The following is an 18,986-nucleotide window of genomic DNA, read 5'->3' as shown; positions in this document are numbered from 1 at the left end:
GCTATATATTTCCCCCCCATTCAAACTCCCAAATTTGCATGGTGATTGCTGTGAGTCATAGCCAATCATAAATGGGTTATTTGTAGCCTAATAAATCCAAAAACAAAATTATAGAAGTTGTTTCAGATACTTTCATGGAAAGAAGTACAGCTCACGTGGGGCTCTGGTGCATGTTGCACACTTAGAGGCAACTGCTACCAACATTTTGATTAAAAATACTTTCCAAAATTTTTTCTATGCCTCAGTAAACAGATTTGCAATAGCTTTTTTGAGATATTATTCAAATGTCATTTAATTCACCCATTTAAAACATAAAACTCAATCGTTTTTAGTATATTCACAGAGTTGTGCAAAATCACCATGATCAATTTTAGAAACTTTTTATCACCTCTCCCAAAACCCCTTTAGCTGTCATTCCACTTTTCCCTCCAAACCATTCCCACCCAAACCCTAGGCAACTACTAATCAAACTTCTGTCTCTGGATTTGCCTGTTTTGGACATTCCATATCAGTGGAATTAGACAATATGTACTCTTTTGTCTGGCTTATTTCACTCAGTATGTTTTCAAAATTCATGCATGTTGTAGCACGTATCAGTATGTCATTCCTTTCTATGGTAAATAATTTCCTGTTGTTGGGATGGACCACATTTTACTTATCCATTCATCAATTGTGTATGGACCCTTTGTCTTGTTCCCCTTTTGTCTCTTATGAATAATATATATATGAAATTTGGGTACACCTTTTTGTAGGGACATACATTTTTATTTCTCTTGGCTATGTACCAGGGAGTGGAATTGTTGGGTCATATGGTTACTCTGTGTTTAATAGCTGACTCTTTTCTGGAGCAGGTGCACCAATTTATATTCCCACCAGCAAGGTATGAGAATTCTGGTTCCTGCACATCTTCACCAACACTTTTTATTCTTGATTATAGCCATCCTAGTGAGTGCAAAGTAGATTTTTTTGAGAAGGAGGAAGGGGAGGAAGAAAAGAGCTGAGATCATTTAATAGGCATGGTTCTGCCTATTACTTTTTCATGTAACATTTAATGTTAGATCCCTCCATGTCAATCAATATAATAACTGTAAATGCTTGCATGACATTCCATTGGCAAATAGTCCAATAATTATGTTGCCAGCAGCTACTGTTGGACACTGTGCCTGCTCTCAGGTTTTGCCACCATACACAGCCTGCAGTGGCCAACCTCATCCTTGTGTGTATCTTTTTTTTTTTTTAAGGTTTTATTTATTTATGAGAGAAAAAGAGAGACGCCAAGAGATAGGCAGAGGGAGAAGCAGGCTCCCTAAGGCGAGCCCGATGCAGGACTCAATCACAGGACCCGGGGATCATGCCCTGAGCCAAAGCAGACCCTCAACCACTGAGCCACCCAGGTGTCCCATCCTTGTGTGTATCTCTGTACACTTGTCCCTTGATTTCTCCTGCAACTTAAAAAGTGGACCTTTCTAAGATCTTTGATAAATATGGCCAAATATCTTTCCACAAAGATCTTTCCAGTGTGTTTTCCACCTCCCCCTATATTCTTATCCATAATGGCTCCCATATTTAAATTTTTAAAATGTAATTGTTTAAAAACATCCCATTTTAATTTGAATATCTTTGATTACTAATGTGATGAAACACCCCTTTGTAATCTATCAGTCATTTTTAGAATACTGGCTAGTTACAGTCTTTGTGACAAAGACAGATTTTTTCTATTAGAGAATTTGTCTTTTTTTTAAATTGATTTGGAAGACCTCTTTATAATTAAACCTGTGATTTTTTTAAAAAAATCTTTGCAGAAAACACGCTTGTCATCAGTCTTTTAACTTTGATTATGGCATTTTTGCATTCAGAAGTATAAATACTTAGATACTTAAATCTCGGGATTTTTAAAATTATGGTTTCTTGCTCTGGTATAGAAAACTCTTCTTCATCCTGGCATTATGACGATATTTATTTATGCTTTCATCAAATATTACAATATTTTTTAAACATTAACTCTTTAATCATTTACCATTTATTTTTATATAAGATATGGGGTAGGGGTCTAGCTTTTTTCTTTTCCTCTTTTTCCAAATCATGAATGAGTTGTCTCAAAATTATTAATTAAATAACCTTTCTAAGATAATTTAACATGTTATACTTCATCATACACTCAATTCCCACATTTACGTGGGTCTGTTTCTGAGCCTTTTCTTATCTGTTACTTGTTATTTTAGTTACTGTAGCTTAAAACTAGCTACTCAGAAAGAAGACCAGTCATACTTTTGGGGCAAATTTCCTTCTTAATACTACTTTTCCATAAAATAAAAATAAAAAACTATTGGCTATTCTTCATACAGTTGTTCCAAACAAATATTATAATATAGTCAATTTTTAAAAAACAAAATAAAAATTTTAAAACACAAAAGAAAATGTTTTCATTTAAAAAACAAAATAAAATGAGAAACTCTAATGGGATTTCAATTCCTTGTGTTGTATTTATAGGTTAACTTGGGCAAGCAATGAGAGCTATTTTTGTCCAGTTCTGTGAAGGAAATTGATAGCTCGATTAAACTGGGAAATAACGGAATGTATTTAACAAAGCATGGGACATACACCAGGGCTGGGCACTAAGGCAGGGTGGGATGGGAGTGGGGGTGGGGTGCTGGCTGAGGCCACCTTTGGCTCTGAAAGGACCAAGGGCCCCTGAGAGACACAATAGACACAGTAGCTATATGAAGAGGCCATCCAGGAGGAGCTGTAGCCTTCTGCTAACCTTGGTCTCCTACAGGTGCCTCCCACTGGCCAAACCCAACAGAAGCCAGAGGGCAAAGGATTAGCAGGATGAGGAAGGATGGAGAGTGGGCCTAGGGGCAAAGGGAACCTGACCAGCCTTGCAATGTCAGTTCATTTGCACATAATATATTCAGAGTTGTGGGACGCCTGGGTGGCTCAGTGGTTGAGCGTCTGCCTTGGGCTCAGGGCGTGATCCTGGGGTTCTAGGATCAAGTTCCGCATCAGGCTCCTTGCATGGAGCCTGCTTCTCCCTCTGCCCCTCACCTCGCTCATGCTCACGTGCTTGCTCTCAAATAAATAAATAAAATATTTAAAGAAGGGATGCCTGAGTGGCTCTGTGGTTGAGCGTCTGCCTTCGGCTCAGGGCATGATCCTGGGGTCCCAGGATTGAGTCCTATATCCGGCTCCTTGCAGGGAGCCTGCTTCTCCTCCCTCTGCCTATGTCTCTGCTCTCTTTCTCTCTGTGTCTCTCTTGAATAAATAAAATATTTAATATATATGTATATATGGGTTGTGAGGAGAAAGTTAAAAAAAATTTACAAAAAAAAAATTACCCATTGTAAGGGAGATTGCATTCCCTTTATGAAATCCCAATTAGCCTTGGGCTGGGGGCCCTCCCTATGAGCCCTGAAAGCCCCTTTCTCCCCGTAATCATGTCTACCTTTCCCAATCAGGGTTGCCAAATTTAATAAACGGAAATGCAGGACACCCCAGTAAATGTGAGTCTCAGATAAACTATATACATGGTTGCTTAGTAGAAGAACAGTCCTTGCAATATTTGATCAGCCCCATCCCTCCTAGACTGGACTCATAAGAGGAGGTACATTGTCCTTAGCCCTAGAATAGAATCCAGTACATATTAGGTCCTCCTTTGAACAGAATCTTGAAAGCCACTTTATTGGATCATTGGTCATTTATTTAGAGCCATTCAAAATGGGGGAAGGGGGGCATATATTTTAAAGCTGCATTTTAATTTTTCTTTGGGAGTCCAGTGGGATGATGAGAGAGGGTGTGTGAGGATGAAAGCAATCTCTCCGTGAAACCTAACGCCCTTCATGAAGCAGGGACCTGACCCTGCTTCCCATAGCCACAGTGGATGCGCCCTCTGCTGAGCCACTGTCTGACTCCCTGCAGTGGACTTTCTCTGCTAGCCACCAGCATTCGGCTCAGCCTCAATGCCGGGATCCCTGGGGCTGCATGGGGCAAAGAGGAGTGGATTTAGAGGGTTCTAGAACCATCCCAGATATGTTTGTTGGGTTATTTCAGCAGAAAAGCAGGAGGAGGGAAGAGTCAGTATGTGGGTAATTCTGGACATGCTTCTCACCTGTGTCCTTTCTTTTTTTTTTCCACCTGTGTCCTTAAAGACGGTAACTGTGGATGACTGGGCCTTCCATGGAAGCCCACACGGGGGAAGGCTGGACCTGAGCATCTCTGAGATGTCTTCTTGTGATTATTGTATTTGAAGGGAGCCAGCACAGGGCTCACCAAGGCAGCTGTTTGGAGCATAGAATCTGATGAGCCAAACTCATAGTTTGAACTCCCTTCTATGGCCAAGACATTGTTCTTTCCTCTGGATCCATGAATAGCAAGTATATGTTCTAACTTCAAAAGTAAACAGAGAATTGAGAAATTAGGGAGAAAAATGCATCACACCTGCACAAACAACTCGAAGCAGATGGTCCACAGAAAGAAGACCGGTCATGCTATGTTCATATAGAAAGGCTAAAGCATTGTTCACAGGCTCATGACCAACTGATGACTGTCTCCCCTGAGAACTGGACAAGAGGCAACTGGTTAAAATCGTAACAGGAAGTTTACATTATAGTGAGAAAAAAAAAAACCACCACTCACAGGAAGTGGTCCTTGATATTATTGGCTCTGGGAGGATATACATGTTTTGGTACCTGTCCCCCCAGTGACATAGAGATTCTCTCGAATACATCCTGTGTGGGCTCAAACCACAGTGCTTTGAAGTTTAGATAGATCAAAACCTCTACCAACCCTGTTTATGAACCAGCCTCTCAGATGAAAACCTACATGACAACAGATACCTGAACCCTTGCCCGAGCAAACTTGGCTTAGGCATCCTGCCCATGTTTGGTGTCACTTCTCGAAAAGGCTACTTTGGCATTTATTAGGCATTACATCATGGTCTCTTTTATGAGCTGAAATTATGAAATATCAAGAAACAAGGAATTAAATATATGGGTCTGGGGTTGGTGAGACGTTTAGCTGGATGACTTGGTTTCCGATGATGACAGACGTGGGCTTACCCACCCAGCCCTTTCCTTGTTTGGGCAGTGACTGGCCCATTAGAGTTGTTTTGGAAGCAACTAGAAATAGAATTGATTGCTGTTTGTGGTGATACAAAAAAATATATGTCTTGGGCTGGAAAATGAGAAATCTAAGAGGTAGCACCTGATGCTGGAGTGTGCTTTAAACTGAGTTAAGCTTTGGAACATTTACAGAAATAAATATATATTTTAAAAACCATATTATGAGTTTTATTGGGAACTTGAAAATACAGAGCTGCCCCAGAATTGGCCTTTAGTTCTCCCAGGGCAGTTTTTTGGCAGAGCCTTGTAAGAGATCCCAAGGGCTATTGTCCCTGACATGGGGACACTATAGTCCCTGACATGGGGACACCCCGGGAGGGACCCCAAACTGCTCTAGGGTCCTGATCCTGTCCTTTATTCTCTTTCATTGTCATCCCAAATACATAAGATGAGCATTGGTATAACTGAATTACTCAGAAATAAGGAAAAACCCGTTTATGGATCAAGTGTCTATTATATTCCCACTGCCAGGCATCCAGCTACATGCCAGGCACTGCAGAAGGGACAATTGGTGTCCCAGGTTGGAGCAGTACCTGCTTCCAAGGACTTTTGATAAAGTTGGAAGTTGAAACAAATATTTGTGAAAGAATCAGAGACAGGAGAGGAATGGATTGCTTTGGAGTGTATTCTTGAGCTCCAGGAGAGCACAGCAGTGTGCCAGGGAAGTTGGGCTGGTCGCAAATGTCCCTGAACTGCAGATGCACAGAGTGGGGGACGTGCACCCAGGTGCGAGGCCATAGCAGCAAGCCTGGGCGAGGTTCCGGGCGCTGGGACAGAAAGGAAGATGGAGAGGAGCAGATCAGAGGAAGAAAGAATAAGATGTGGCTGCAACCTGGATGAAGGGAAGAAGGAGAGGGAACTGGAGCCATGGGGGTGGCGCTGGCCCTGGGGCAAAGCAAGGTCAAAGGGACAAAGAGGGAAAGGCAATTTGGGTTGTGAATCATAGTTAACAGTAGGGTGCCCAGGAGGTGTCCTGTACCAAGCAACTCTGCTTGCAGGATTGGCACACTTGACCAGCTGGGATGAGGATTTAGGAGCCATCCTCCAGATATGGAAAGGTGGTGTCAGGAGGATGAGTGCACTCAAGGAATGAGCTACAAAGACCCAGACTTTCTCCTTCCTTCCTTCCTTCCTTCCTTCCTTCCTTCCTTCCTTCCTTCCTTCCATCCTCCTTCCTTCCTACCTACTTGCCTTCCTTCCTTTCTTTCACCTTCCTTCCTTCCTTCCCTCAATCCCTCCCTCCATCCTATTCCTCTTTCTTCCTTTCCTCTGTCCTTCCCTCTCTTTCTCTCTCTCTCTGCCCTTCTTTTTATTCCTTTCTTCCATTTAGTGCCTTCATTTTTATCCTTTTTCCACCTGTACCCCCTCCTCCCAGTAGGCAATCCCTTTAACGTATCTGATAGGGATTATTTGGTTTTTATAATTTCCTGTACTACTGTTTAAGTCATATATTCTTGGTAACTTTGTGTTCTAGAATAATTCAAGTTTGCTGAAAAGTTGCAAGACTAGTGCAAGGAACTCCCTTATACCCTTTACCCAGATTCATTCATTCACACTTTGCTTGTTAGCTGTATCGTTCTCTCTCTCTCTCTTTCCAGCTCTCTAGATACACACACACACACACACACGTGCACACCCAAACACACACCCCGTACCCAAACACACACGCACACATAGACACACAACATCCAAATGCACACACACATATAGCCACACGCACACTCAAATGCACACCTACAGGCACACATATAGACATATACACACATATAAGTACATATTTTCTCTGAACCATTTGAGACTAAGAAGCAGGCATTGTGTCCCGCACACCACAGTGTGTATTCCCTAACAAAAACATTCTTGTGCACAACCACAACACAATGATCAAAACCAGGAAACTTTGCCTTGACAAAGCTATCATCCAATCCACAGTCCATATTCAAATTGTACCAACTGTCCCAATACCGTCCCTTGTGGCCTCTGGCATCCAGGACCTGATCCAGAACAGTAGAGAGCGCTTAGCCCCTGGGTTCTCTGGCTCACGGCTCTTCCACGTACACCTCCATCCCCCGGGCCTCCTTGTGTCCTGGTCCCCTCCGACCGCCCTCCTGCCCTGGGCTGGGGGCCACCTCTTTGTCCACCCTCTCCCTTACTGCCTCTCCCTCTGTGGGAGGTACTCTCCAGGGACACGGGCAGAGGACTCCTGTGATCCCTGCAGACCTCTCCACCCACTGGCTGCATGACCTCGGGCAGCTCTGTCATCCATCCATCTGTGACACCGGATGATGAGAGCACCCATTTCATGGGCGTTTTCTGAGGACTAGATGGGCCCGTTGTAAGGATTAATGGAGTCCGAATATGTGATGTGCACAGGACAGTGCCTGGCACACAGTGAGCACCCAGTGACGGCCGTCCCCTCCCACTCATCATCACCCTTTGGAGCTGCCTACCCCAGCGCCTGGCGCATAGCAGGTGCTCAGTAAGACACTTGCTGGAGACTGAGTCTCAGCTGGGGAAACAACACTGGGTAGTATCCAAGGTTGTGGAAGTGCCCAGGAGAAAGGGAAGGCTCCCAAGAGGCTGTGCGGAGTTGACTGAGCACGTTGCCAAGCCCCTTGTTCCTGCAGCCCCCCAGTTAGGGGTGTGCGGCCCCCTCAGGGGAGACCCCCCTAGGGGTTCAATTTCCCTTTGCCAGTCGGTGTTTTCCAACAGCAGATGGACAGAGGTGGTGGAGGCTGAACAAAAGGCTCTGATTTTAGGAGCTGGAGCTGGGCATTTGCAAGGAAGAAAGTGGCAGGTGGTTAAAAGGGTGACCTGGTAGGGCGGCCGGCCCTGTGTCCCCTGGGAGCTCCTGTGACTGGACCCCTGAGGGGCTGGGTGAGTGAGGAGGGGACCCCCAGGTTGCGCCGAGGTGGCGGAGCCAGGGATGCGGGCAGAGGGAGGGTCCGGTGCCCAGACAGCCGCTTGCACGCTGAGTCAGTGCCCCTTTGTTGATTCAGGAGAGAGTTCATGCCCTCGGTAAACCAGTGGTTGTGACCCAGGAGGGTGGGAGGACAGAGGTCCAAGGCCAGGACCTTGGCCCCCCACTGTGTGCCGTGAGGAAAGAGGAAGAAGGCAGGAAGGAGGAGGTGAGCCAGACGCTTCTGTGCCCCAGAGGCCGTGGGCGCTTAGCCCTACAGGGAGTGAGCCCCGGAGCCCCGGAGCCACAGCAGGAGGCCAGGAGGCCAGGAGGACTCCACTAGTTTCATTTGCCCGATTCCAAGGGATGAAGGATCCAGCTGGGGGGAGGAGATGGCAGTGGTCCCAGTTAATATTTAAAACACGGGAAACGCAAACCGTTGTCTGAGTCAAACACAGGGTTTTCTTTCTGAGCCTTCAGAAATCCAGGCTGATGGGTCCCTACCTGCCAGACACCAGGCCCGGTCCCTGCTGTAGCCTGACTCCCGGGGACGCCACCAGAATCCCTGGAACCGTCCTGCCCAGAAGGCAAGCTCTCGGTTGTCACTGGAGACCCAGAGATGGAGTCATGTGGCCTTCTAAGCACTGAGGGTCTTAATGTGACCTGGTGAGGACTAAGGATAGACCCACATCCTGGGTGTCTGTTAGCCTGTGTTGATTCTACCCTGGTGAAAGCACCAGGGAGGTGCAGACCACTTACCCCCCAAAACCCCTTTAAGAGGCCTGAGCTTCTTACAGTATCCCCTGGAGAGGGATGGGGTATTAGGCTAAGAAGCTTTTTCGTTTGGGGCTCCAGGAGAGAGATAACATGAATTGTCTCATGGGTGGTGACAGGGCAATGTGACAGAGAGCTTGTGTGCAGGGGGACCTGTGGGGTTTTGGGATGGGCACACTGGGAGCGGAGAGCGGGCCCTTCGACCTTGAGAAGAGCACGGAGGGTCTCTGGGGTCAAGTCCTTGGAAAGCTCTCACAAGCTGGGGTCCACAAAACCTGAGAGGCTATAGCACTGCTCAGCCATAGATGATGGGGAGAGGCGGCACCAGAGGTCAGGGACGAAAGATGGGGCCCCTCTGCTTTGTTCTGGATCCTTGGATGAGCCCTTGGAGGCACAAAATGCCCAACTAGTGACTGATCCTGCCACCTGCCTGGCCCTGTAAGGGTTCAGAGCCAGATCACATTTGGTTTAGAAACACAATATAACAGTCCCACCACCAAGAGCTGTGGACCAAAGTCACTCCTGCCCTGCCCTAGTGCAGCCGAGAGGAGTCCCAACATGTATCCTGAGTTTTCACTGATTTATTCTTGAAATGCTCGAGTCATTTTTTTTCTAACACGTTTAATGATTTATACATTTCTATCATGGTAGGAAGCACATAGCATTGGACTCACCATCCGAGTCATTTTTAAGTATGTGTCTCAGTAGCCTTCAATCTACTTCACAGTGTTGTGCAACAGGTCTCCAGAACCTTCTCCTCTTGCAGCACTGAAAGACTCTATTTCGAATCATTTTTAACAAGAGTCAGTGGGGAGCTAAGCTGTCAAATCTACATAGAAAAAGATGTGTGCATTTATCCTTCCTTGTAGTACACGCCGCGGAAGGTGGGAAATGGACACACCGGCCGTGATTTTACACCTGACGCCAGAAGAGCTCCGCAAACAGGAGGCCTGCCACGCGTCACCGCCTCCTGGGCCACACCCCTGGATGGACAGTGATTACGGGGCGGACGGCACGTATTAAGTGAGGTCAGGTCACAGCTCTCTAGCCCTTGTGACTGTCACCTTTGCACACTTGGAGTGACTTTTCACTTGGTCTCATGGCAATCTGACAGCACACTCAGGTCTGGAAAACAGGGAGAAAGAAGTTGTTTCATGCGTTTCTAAAGGAAGCACTGAAGAACTTAGAGCTTCTGTGGATTTTCAAATGTCACTCAAAGGTCTGATGCCCCCCAGGCTGTGCTTGGCTGTGGGAATGGCTGGGGGAGAGACTGTAATCCCTCAACCCAATTCTTTCATTATTATTTACCTTCTATGTCCTCTCTTTCAAGAATATTTTTTTGACATTTGCCTTCTGGCAGAGCTGGGACCAGTGAGTGGGAGTTGCAGGGAGGTGGACTTGGCTGAACATAAGGAAGAATGTTCTTAGTCAGAGCGGTCCAAAAATGGAATGGCCTGACTCAGAAGACAGTGTGTCCTCAGCCTGGACGAGGTCCTGGTGAGGTCCCTTCAGGGGAGCTCTGCCCGGTGCCCTGATCCGGGTGCGCAGAAACCAACGAGAGGCATCCGCTCTGAGCACCTACTATGCGCCAGCTCCATTTCTAGCACTTCCAGGTGGACTTGACTCATTTCCTGTTCAAATGGCACCATGAGATGGGTCCAGTTATCTATCACCTGTTATGTTCTCCATTTCACAGATGAAGAAACTGAGACACACAGAGGCTTAGTGACCTGCCCAAGCCGATGCGGCTGGGAAGTGAGAGAGGCAGGCTGCAGGAGTCAGCTGCCTGACTCCCCTGCTTACACCTCGGGGGGTGTCCAGGAAGGGGCTCCATGCTCCAGCTCGGTGACCAGCTGCTGTGTGCTGAAAGGAGTTTGCAAGGCAGTTGACTCAGCATAAAACACCCCGGTGGAGGTCAGGAGGGCTGCTACGTTGCAGAGGCAAGGCCCCATCAGTCAACAGGTAACCCGGGGCTGGGTTTGCTCAGGGCAGAGGGCAAGGGAAACATGCCACGTCAGGGTCCACACCCCCAGCCTTAGCATCCACGTAGCTCTGCCCCCTTGGGGACAGGGTCTGTAAACTGGTTCCTTGCCTGTTCCTTCCAGCCTACCCTCCAGTTTCAGGAGTCCAGCCCAGACTTCTCCCTAAGGCCGAGTGCTTGCCTTGGTCACCTGTCCAGGACAGCTTCTCTGATAATGCTTTAGGGGAAGTGGCAAGAGGGCAAGTCTTTGGAATCTGGGCTTCAAGCCTGACCTCCCACCATTGGGAGAAGTTGCTTCTACTTCTGACCTGCATTTTTCTGTGGATGCCTGTTTCATAAGACTGTGGGGAAGATCACAATGTGCTAATTCGCAAAATCACAGACCGTGGCTGACCGACCTTTTCCATCCACAGACCGAGGGTCCCCTCCTGAGAGTGGCCTTCTGGCATCCCGCCGGCAAGGGTGTTTCTATAAAAAAACACAGTGCAGCAAAGTCCAAGGAAGAATGTGCTTATGTTCGCCCTGCGGTGGGAATCGTGAGCACGGCTGATGCCCTTAGGCTGCAATTGCGTTGAGCTAGGTGATTCCTCTGAACAATGCTCTGAGTCAGAAAACTTTGGTACTGCTCAGTTCCAGGACCTGTGGTTGGTAAAATGAGAAACGGCTAGAATATCCCTAAAACTCCTTCTAGCTGTAAAAGGTTCTGATTCATGATCAAAGGAAGGAGGAGACTGTACGTAATAAAATAAAAAGAATTTCTCAGATGGGCCAAGGGAGTAGTGGTTTCCCATTCTGCGCCATGCTATTGAAGGTTCAGTCTCTGGCGTGATGCACATTCTGGGTTCCATACGCTTTATGTTACTAAGGCCCCCGAATGGGACATTGACTATCGTCTGGCAAGAGATTCCATGCAGGTGAACTGGCCTGGAGGCTGCGACTTTACACCAGGCAGGCTTCGCCTGGGGCCTGGCAATCGTAGCATTTATGCAACAACTAGCTACGAGTAAAGTCCTTCTCAAATATTACTACTGACGGCGTGCTTTCCCTGCAATCATTCTACAAAATGGGTTAAGATATTTTTTTCTGGGCAGCCCCAGTGGCCAGTGGTTTAGCGCCGCCTTCGGCCCGGGGCGTGATCCTGGAGACCCAGGATCGGTCCCGCGTCGGGCTCCCTGCGTGGAGCTTGTTCTCCCTCTGCCTGTGTCTCTGCCTCTCTCTCTCTGTCTCTCTGTCTCTCTCTGTGTGTGTGTGTGTGTGTGTGTGTGTCTCATGAAAAAATAAATTAAATCTTTAAAAAAAAAAAAGTTTTTTTTTCTGATTTTGCATTTGGGAAAACTCCTGTACAAGAAGGTCTGGTCATCTTTCCAGAACGTGTGAATGGGGGAAAAGTTTGGGTCCTGGAACTGGCTCCATCCTAGCTCAGCAACCCTCAGGGTCTCAACCAATCCCATCTTTGAAGCGAAGGGAGTTGCTTCTCGCTTTCCATCAAATGTTTGCCCCGGATTACCACACCTGCTATGAGATTGCAGGTTCCTGAGGGCTGAAAGGGAAGCTTCTCTTCTCGCTTTCTTTCAAGACATCTTGAACTTGCTGCCCAGCTTCAATCGGAGGAGAGGAGGAGAGTCCTTTGTTACTAATTCCACTGTCTTAGGGGAGCGTTTGAACCAGAAGGAATAACAGCATGTGTGATTTTAACCATTTTCAGCAACTGTTATTATGACACAATCTGAAGCCTTTTGTTAATTTTCCTGATGATTATCTTTCCCCCCTTAGATTCTTTCCCCACAGCTGTCTGGCCCTTTTCCTGGGCCAGCCTGACACTCTGAAGTCACAGGATTTCTGAAATCCCAACTATGCTCTATCCCAAAAGACAATCTTGCCTGCCAGGGCCCCATGAGGTGTTTTAGAACACTGGTCTCTGGCAAAAAACAAAGAACTACAACACTCTCACAACAAAGGGTAATTCATCACATCAGAAGATGCAGATAGGAATGGTGAGATCCTCCATGTCATCCAAACCCCTTTCTCACCGTACAAACAAAAACAGTCTCCAGTGTAGGGAGTGTTTGTCATAATATGGAACTCTCACGGGCAAACATTGTGGGCTCCCGTGCGTGTACTAACTTTCAATCCCGGATTTTAGAACTTATGGGTATGTGTTTAATAAGGTGATAACAGTGTTTCTTAGAATCTATGACCCACTTTATGGAGAAGAAAACGTAACCAGGAATTTCAAATGAGAGTCTCCTTCTTATGGGTGGAAAATTGTCTGCCGCAGATTTGGGTAGAGGAAGAGGTCCCAGACATCAGATGTGGCTCACATTTCCCACATCACTTTGGACGGGCTGACTTGTTCATTTGCAACCCAGAAAAGGTTTTCCCCGGAGGCAGTAGAAGTGCAGCGTGCCAAAGGTGTCACGGTGGTGGACATGGAGAAGGGCAAGTACTTTCTTTCCTGGATGACTGAGGATTTACCTGCTGATCTGGATAGGGGACACTTCAGCTACCAATCTTGCACTTCCTTATATCCTTTCTAGACGTATTTCTGTGGTCTTCTGGAGAACAATAACTATGTAGGCTCCAGTGTGCACACACCTTGAGCAGCTGTCAATCAGCAGCCTATGGTGGGCTCTGGCATCGACATGATGCAGTAGCTAATGTAGGATACAACGATAAATTAAGGTTCCTATTTTCAATCCACTTCCCAATAATAAGACTTTACTTATTGATCTATTTATTTCTTTTAAAAATATTTTATTTTATACAATAAATCTGGATCATGGAATGGCATTTCAAATATAGGTCCCCTTCTGTTGTTTATCCACCACCAATAATCATAAAAAAAGAAAAAAAACAAACCTTTGTTGCCAGGATACTGGAGGATCCTGTATTATCTACTGCACTGGATTTTCACAGAAAATGAGCCATTTCACAGGAAATGGGTCTTACCATGTACCCAGAATCATAAGGTATTTTTAGAGACAGAAAAGATTTTGAAAATCATATTGCCTAATATCTTCACAGGCAAGGAAGTCAGGCCTGGGCAGGTGACAAGCCCCCAGCACTACAAAGCCCCCAGAATTACAAAGACCCCACAGAGTGGGTCAAGTGGCCCCACTCACCACTCCACATGGCCTCTGGAATGACAGGAGAGCTTGCCCTCTGCTTTGTAACACACAAAACTCTGAAATGCAGGAACCTGACCTTGTCCACCTGGCTAGCATCTCCAGCTGACATGAGATGTCCACATGGGAGGGAATTATGGCCAGAGGCAGGGCTGCTAATATCATAGCGGGGGGAGGCAGTGCAAAACAAAGATGCAGAATTCCGTATTCAAAACGGAGAGAAAAAGCTTTGCTTTTTTATCTGTGGTCTCTCTCCCAACATTTTTTAAAATTTGCTATTTAATGAGTATACTCCCCTCAGATGGAAAATGGGGAGATCCATGCAGACCTCACTGGGAACACAGCACCCATGCTTGGGAGCCCTGTCCTCAGACTCTGTGTGTGTATGTGTTGATGGGGATGCTCCAAGTCACCTGGGCCAGACCCACTGGGGGCAAAGGGTGTCAGTGGTTTCTCAATAGGGGCTGAGAAGGAGATCTGGGTCCCCCAGGAGACCAGGGGACAGGGAAGGGGCAGTTGTGACCTCCTGTGAGGCTCCAAGCCCCTAGCACATACTTCATCATCCCATGGAACTTCACTTACAAACCACAAGGTCAGCGATAAAATTTTAAGTTCAAGACCGTGATTGCAGATCATTAAACCCCGTGCATGGGTCCCCTCTGAGCACAGGATCCTGTATATCTTACTGCCGCACCACCAGGAAGCAGGACCAGGTGTGATGGCCCCAGGGGTGACAGGCTGAGTTCAGGTAGGGTTCACCTTTCTTCCTATAGCCTTTGGCTACAGCATTTCCTACAGGATCTCCAGCTCTTGCCCATCATGGCCCAGGCAATGACAGATTTGGGGTGGACTCTGTCTCAGCAGGTGTCTGGAAGAGGTGACTAATACAGTCTCTAAAAGCTGATTTCCCCTTAGAAGGTGCACTCTTCTGAGAAGTGGGGAAGGGGCAGTTTGCAGGCTGCCCCTTCCCCACCATTCCAATCTTTCATTCGGTCCATACAAGCTTTGCCCCTCAGGACAGCATCTTTGACGGCAGACTTTCCTTTCTGTGCCTTAGGAGTCTCACCTGGACTCTGACTTCCCTGCCCTTTGCTGGGCTCCATCGGTGTTTTACACTTAGTTCTGGTAGAGCTGTGGGATTTCGCCCTGAGACTCTACGAGGCAAGACTCAGGCCACGAAGCCCTAAGATGGAGAACCCCACATCTAAAAACACCACCTCCCCTCCCCAAGGAGGGAATCTTGGCATCTATTTATTTGCCAAGCATCGTGATGTGTGTGCCAGGCACTGTTTCAGGCACTTTGCAAAATTAGGAAGTTATTGTGTCCTGTTCACAACCAAATGAGACAGGTGTTATTTATTTCTAAGTCTTCAGATACAGTGAATAAAACCAGAGAGGCTAAGAAATGGACTCTGACTCTCACAGCCGGAAAACAAAGCTGGAAGTCATTCCCGGTCTGTCTAGCTCCAAGCCTTTGGCCTGTGGCCTTCAGGCCACTGCCCCACATTCACATCCAGGCCCACCACCAAGGTGGGTGATACAGAAGGGCTGGCCCTTTATCAGTTTAGTTGCCATGCGGACAAAAAGTATTGAGTCTTGGAGCAGGAAGTTTCCATGATAGTGAGTTTAGGAGACGTATCCCCTGGCTGTACAATGTAAAGGGCTATAACCGTCACCTGACTCTTTCCTGACTTCTCATCACCAGTTGTTGTTTGATGGAATCTCAAGGATTCTTCAGAGCTGGTGTTGCACTTCCTTGCCTTTGGTCGATGTGCCGTTCTTATTGGAAACCTTGGTAATCTGAGTTTTCTCTCTTCCAGGTGGGCAAATATGTGTTTGGAAATTTAAGTTTGTAAACCGAGCCTGGGAGGCATCCACAGCTCAGCATTGCTTTTGGCTATTGGCCTTGGAACGGTGACTACCAACAAATGGGCTGGCAGGATGCAGATGGGGTGCATGTGGACTGCGGGTCAGAGGAGGCCCCTGAGAAACCCAGAGCTTCTGCAGTGCAAGCTGGCCACTGGTCCTGTCTCACGGTTCACTGGCCCTATGGCCAGGCTCCCGGAGGTGGGTGGGAAGGAACAGGTGGCTGCTCTCTGGAACATTATAAAACCCCTGCAAAGCATGTGCTTTGTTTTCAGGGATAGTTGCCAAATTCTTGCCCTTGAAATAATTTTCCAGGTCTTTCTACAAGAAAAAGGTTTAATTTGGAGGATGGGGGAGGGAGGGGATATGGAGACCAGGAAGGAATAGCCAAGTTAGAATAAAGCACCAAATTCTCTGAAAAGGAGAGGAATCATATTACAGGAACCTGTTCTAAGGGTAGACTCCCCCCCCCCCCCCACACACACACACCCAATTCTGCAAAGCAAATAATCAGCACCATGACTGAATTCAGGGCGCCTGGTCAGGCACGTTGAGATAGCTTAGAGTCACATGAAGGCAACATGGACCGAGGGCCCCTTACCCCAGCTTGGAGAAAAACTGTCCTGTGTTTACTTGGTTGGGCCCCACATGCCCTGGGCCACAGCAGCCCCCAGATGCGGGGACCCGCGGTGGTCCTGGCAACTCACACCCACTGCACTTTCTGGCCTGGCCTCATTAGCACCGCTGGGGCTCCGCAGTTAATCTGTCGAAAGCGGGGCCAACATTGAGTCATCCACCTCCTTTTCAACTAAGACATATTTCTGGGAATGTGAAGAACACCAGAGCGACGTGACATTCCTTAGCTTGTAGTAGTAAGGCAACTCCCCACTTCCTTTCTAGCCGGGTTGCATCATCTTCCTCAACAGGACGAAACAGATTTCCTTGAAACTTACATGCCTCTGGGACAGAGAGGGGGAGTGCGGAGCCCCACCCCTCCCTCCGTAGGGCGCTCTGGCCCTGCCCCAGCGGGAGAGCGGGCAAGCCTTGCACGACCCGCTCTCTTGCCCTCGCGTGGCTGAGAAGGGCACACAGGACGTACCTCTCAGGCTCACCCCACGTGCATGCACAACCCGCACTGGGACAGTCGCTGCACACGTGCGTCCCAGCACATGAGCTGGGACACATAGACATGTGGTCTACGGACACATGAGCTCTGCTGAGGGGTCCTGCCGTCTTGGCCTTTCTTTGTCCTTTTCATCTAAGTCACAGGGCAGGTAGATGATCTCTGTAAAACCTTTGGCCGGTGGGTAAACTTTTGTTCGTCTAAATCCCAGAAGAATGTTATTTATTAACAGTGCTGTTAACAAACAAATATTGAGGGTTTGGGGAGGGAGCCAGGGGGCAGGGGTGGTGCATGCAGAGGTGAATCAAGAGGGCCTCTGTTGTCAAGAAGGGCCCAGTGTCATCCTCCACGTCACGCAGGGAAGGGCACGTCACGTGTGCGGTGAGGAGGAGGGGAGTAGAATGTTCTAGGAGCTGGTCAGAGAAGACCAATTCCAGGAGGCATGGTTGAGGCAGGCTGGGGATGGTGGGGAACAGTGTTGTCCCAGCGGTGGGGCCATCACAGAATGTGAGAAGACAGACACAAGGTTGATGCAGAGATGGGGAGCTGGGAGCCAGGCATGGCGGGGTGCAGGCAGAGGAGTGCCCAGGCTAGAAACAGACCCCGGACAGTGGAAACCATGCTAGGACAATTCAGGCTTTAGTTTGCTGGTGATTGTGAACCATGGAGAGTAGAGCCAGATGCTCCAGTCAAGCCACGGAGAGGTCATCCTGGCGGCACGCTGGAATTCAGCCTAAGAAAGGCTGAAGGTGGGGGTGGGTCTGGAGGCCCCATCAGTGCTGTGAGTGGGCTGGGGTTGGGCCTGCCCCATAATGAAGGCCAGGGAGCACTAGAGGATGATGATAAGGATAACGATGCTAACCACAACTCCCCCTTTTGAGACGCTAAGCACCTACCTCTTACTTCACCTAAGTGGCAGGTCTGCTATCAGCCCATCTTACAGATGAAGAAGCTTAGGTCCCACAGAAGGAAAGCAGCTGCTTGTGGTCACACAGAATGTGGGCAGCAGTGCCAGGGTTCAACCAAGATCTGTCTGACTCCAGTCCTACGCAGCATAGTGGAATGACAGAGTTGAAACCCAGCAAACTGTGGGAGGGGAAGGCGATGTTCTGGTGGTTTCTGCCTGGGTGCTTCGGAGGACAGATGGCAGTGGGTAAGTCAGGGGCAGGCAGGGGGAAGGAGGAACTCCTAACTAGTTTGGCTGGGACCAAATGAAAATGACGCCAGCAAAATGCCACAGCTGGTGTTGATTGTATTTGGAGTTAGGGTACTTATGTCAAAGATTGGAGCTAGAAGTATCCACTTGGTACAAAGGGAAGATGCTTATCTGTATAACCAGGGTAGAAAAGCAAGGTGCAAACAGAATTATAGGAAACTAGCTTTAGAATTTATAACATGCCAAGTGCATGCTTATCATGCATCCTTATGACAACCTGTCCATGCTGCCATGTTACAGGTGAGTAACAGAAGCCTGCGGACATAAGTAACTCACCTAAGGTCACACAGCCAGTAACGGTGTACCTCCAGCCAGAGTCTACCTCCCGAGGGCATCTATTAGACAAATACAGGACGAATTCACCTAAAAGGGGTTATAAAGCAGCATGCTGGGATTTGCTTATCTGTATTCTGTCTACAGTTAATATGTACTATTTTTGTGATAGGAAAAAGTTTTAATAAAGCAAAAAAGTAAAAGTGTAAATTGGTAGGCTTTTTGGAAGACAATTTGTAGACCTCCATCAAAAGCTGAAAATGTGGCATATTTTTGGACCCAGCAATTCTATTTTTAGGAGATAATCAAAGAAGCAGGGGGAGATTTATCTATTGAGATGTCGAAAGCAGTAGATTAGAGAAAAATTGGAAATACCTCAAATGTCCAGTAACGGACTGAGATAAATTTGGGCTCAGCCATCCAGTTAAATTCAATACTAGGTAGCATCAAAACGGCTCCTGCAAATTGACATGAGTACGTGAAGAGTGCTCAGGATGCATTAATGCACGAGGAAAACACACCATAAAATATTACCTACTAATCGGTCTCATTTTGATAAAAAAATGTGTTTATACGAATACTTTCATCAAACTCAGTTTTTAAGAGAAGTAATGA

At 47.4% G+C, this 18,986-nt stretch overlaps 2 long non-coding RNA genes across 6 annotated transcripts; one reads left to right on the top strand and one right to left on the bottom strand.

Moving 5' to 3' along the window:
• The first annotated feature begins 7,366 nt into the window (after positions 1–7,366).
• LOC144310419 (uncharacterized) lies at positions 7,367–11,530 on the top strand. 2 transcript variants are annotated; one of them, XR_013376135.1, is made up of 3 exons: positions 7,454–7,911; positions 9,657–10,749; positions 11,182–11,530. It is a non-coding gene; the product is annotated as an uncharacterized LOC144310419 (long non-coding RNA). The 2 variants fall into 2 exon arrangements; XR_013376134.1 differs by having other exon boundaries at positions 7,367–7,911; positions 9,657–11,530.
• LOC144310418 (uncharacterized) lies at positions 9,354–17,983 on the bottom strand. Of its 4 annotated transcripts, none has more exons than XR_013376129.1 (4): positions 17,779–17,983; positions 12,281–12,414; positions 11,167–11,236; positions 9,354–9,912 (listed from the first exon to the last, which is right to left on the bottom strand). It is a non-coding gene; the product is annotated as an uncharacterized LOC144310418 (long non-coding RNA). The 4 variants fall into 4 exon arrangements; XR_013376133.1 differs by having other exon boundaries at positions 12,281–12,366; XR_013376131.1 differs by lacking the exon at positions 17,779–17,983 and adding an exon at positions 13,891–14,109.
• Between the last annotated feature and the right edge of the window lie 1,003 nt (positions 17,984–18,986).

Source organism: Canis aureus, chromosome 3 (assembly GCF_053574225.1).
Source record: "Canis aureus isolate CA01 chromosome 3, VMU_Caureus_v.1.0, whole genome shotgun sequence".
Lineage (NCBI taxonomy): Eukaryota > Metazoa > Chordata > Mammalia > Carnivora > Canidae > Canis > Canis aureus.
This window is presented reverse-complemented; position numbering and strand designations above follow the sequence as displayed.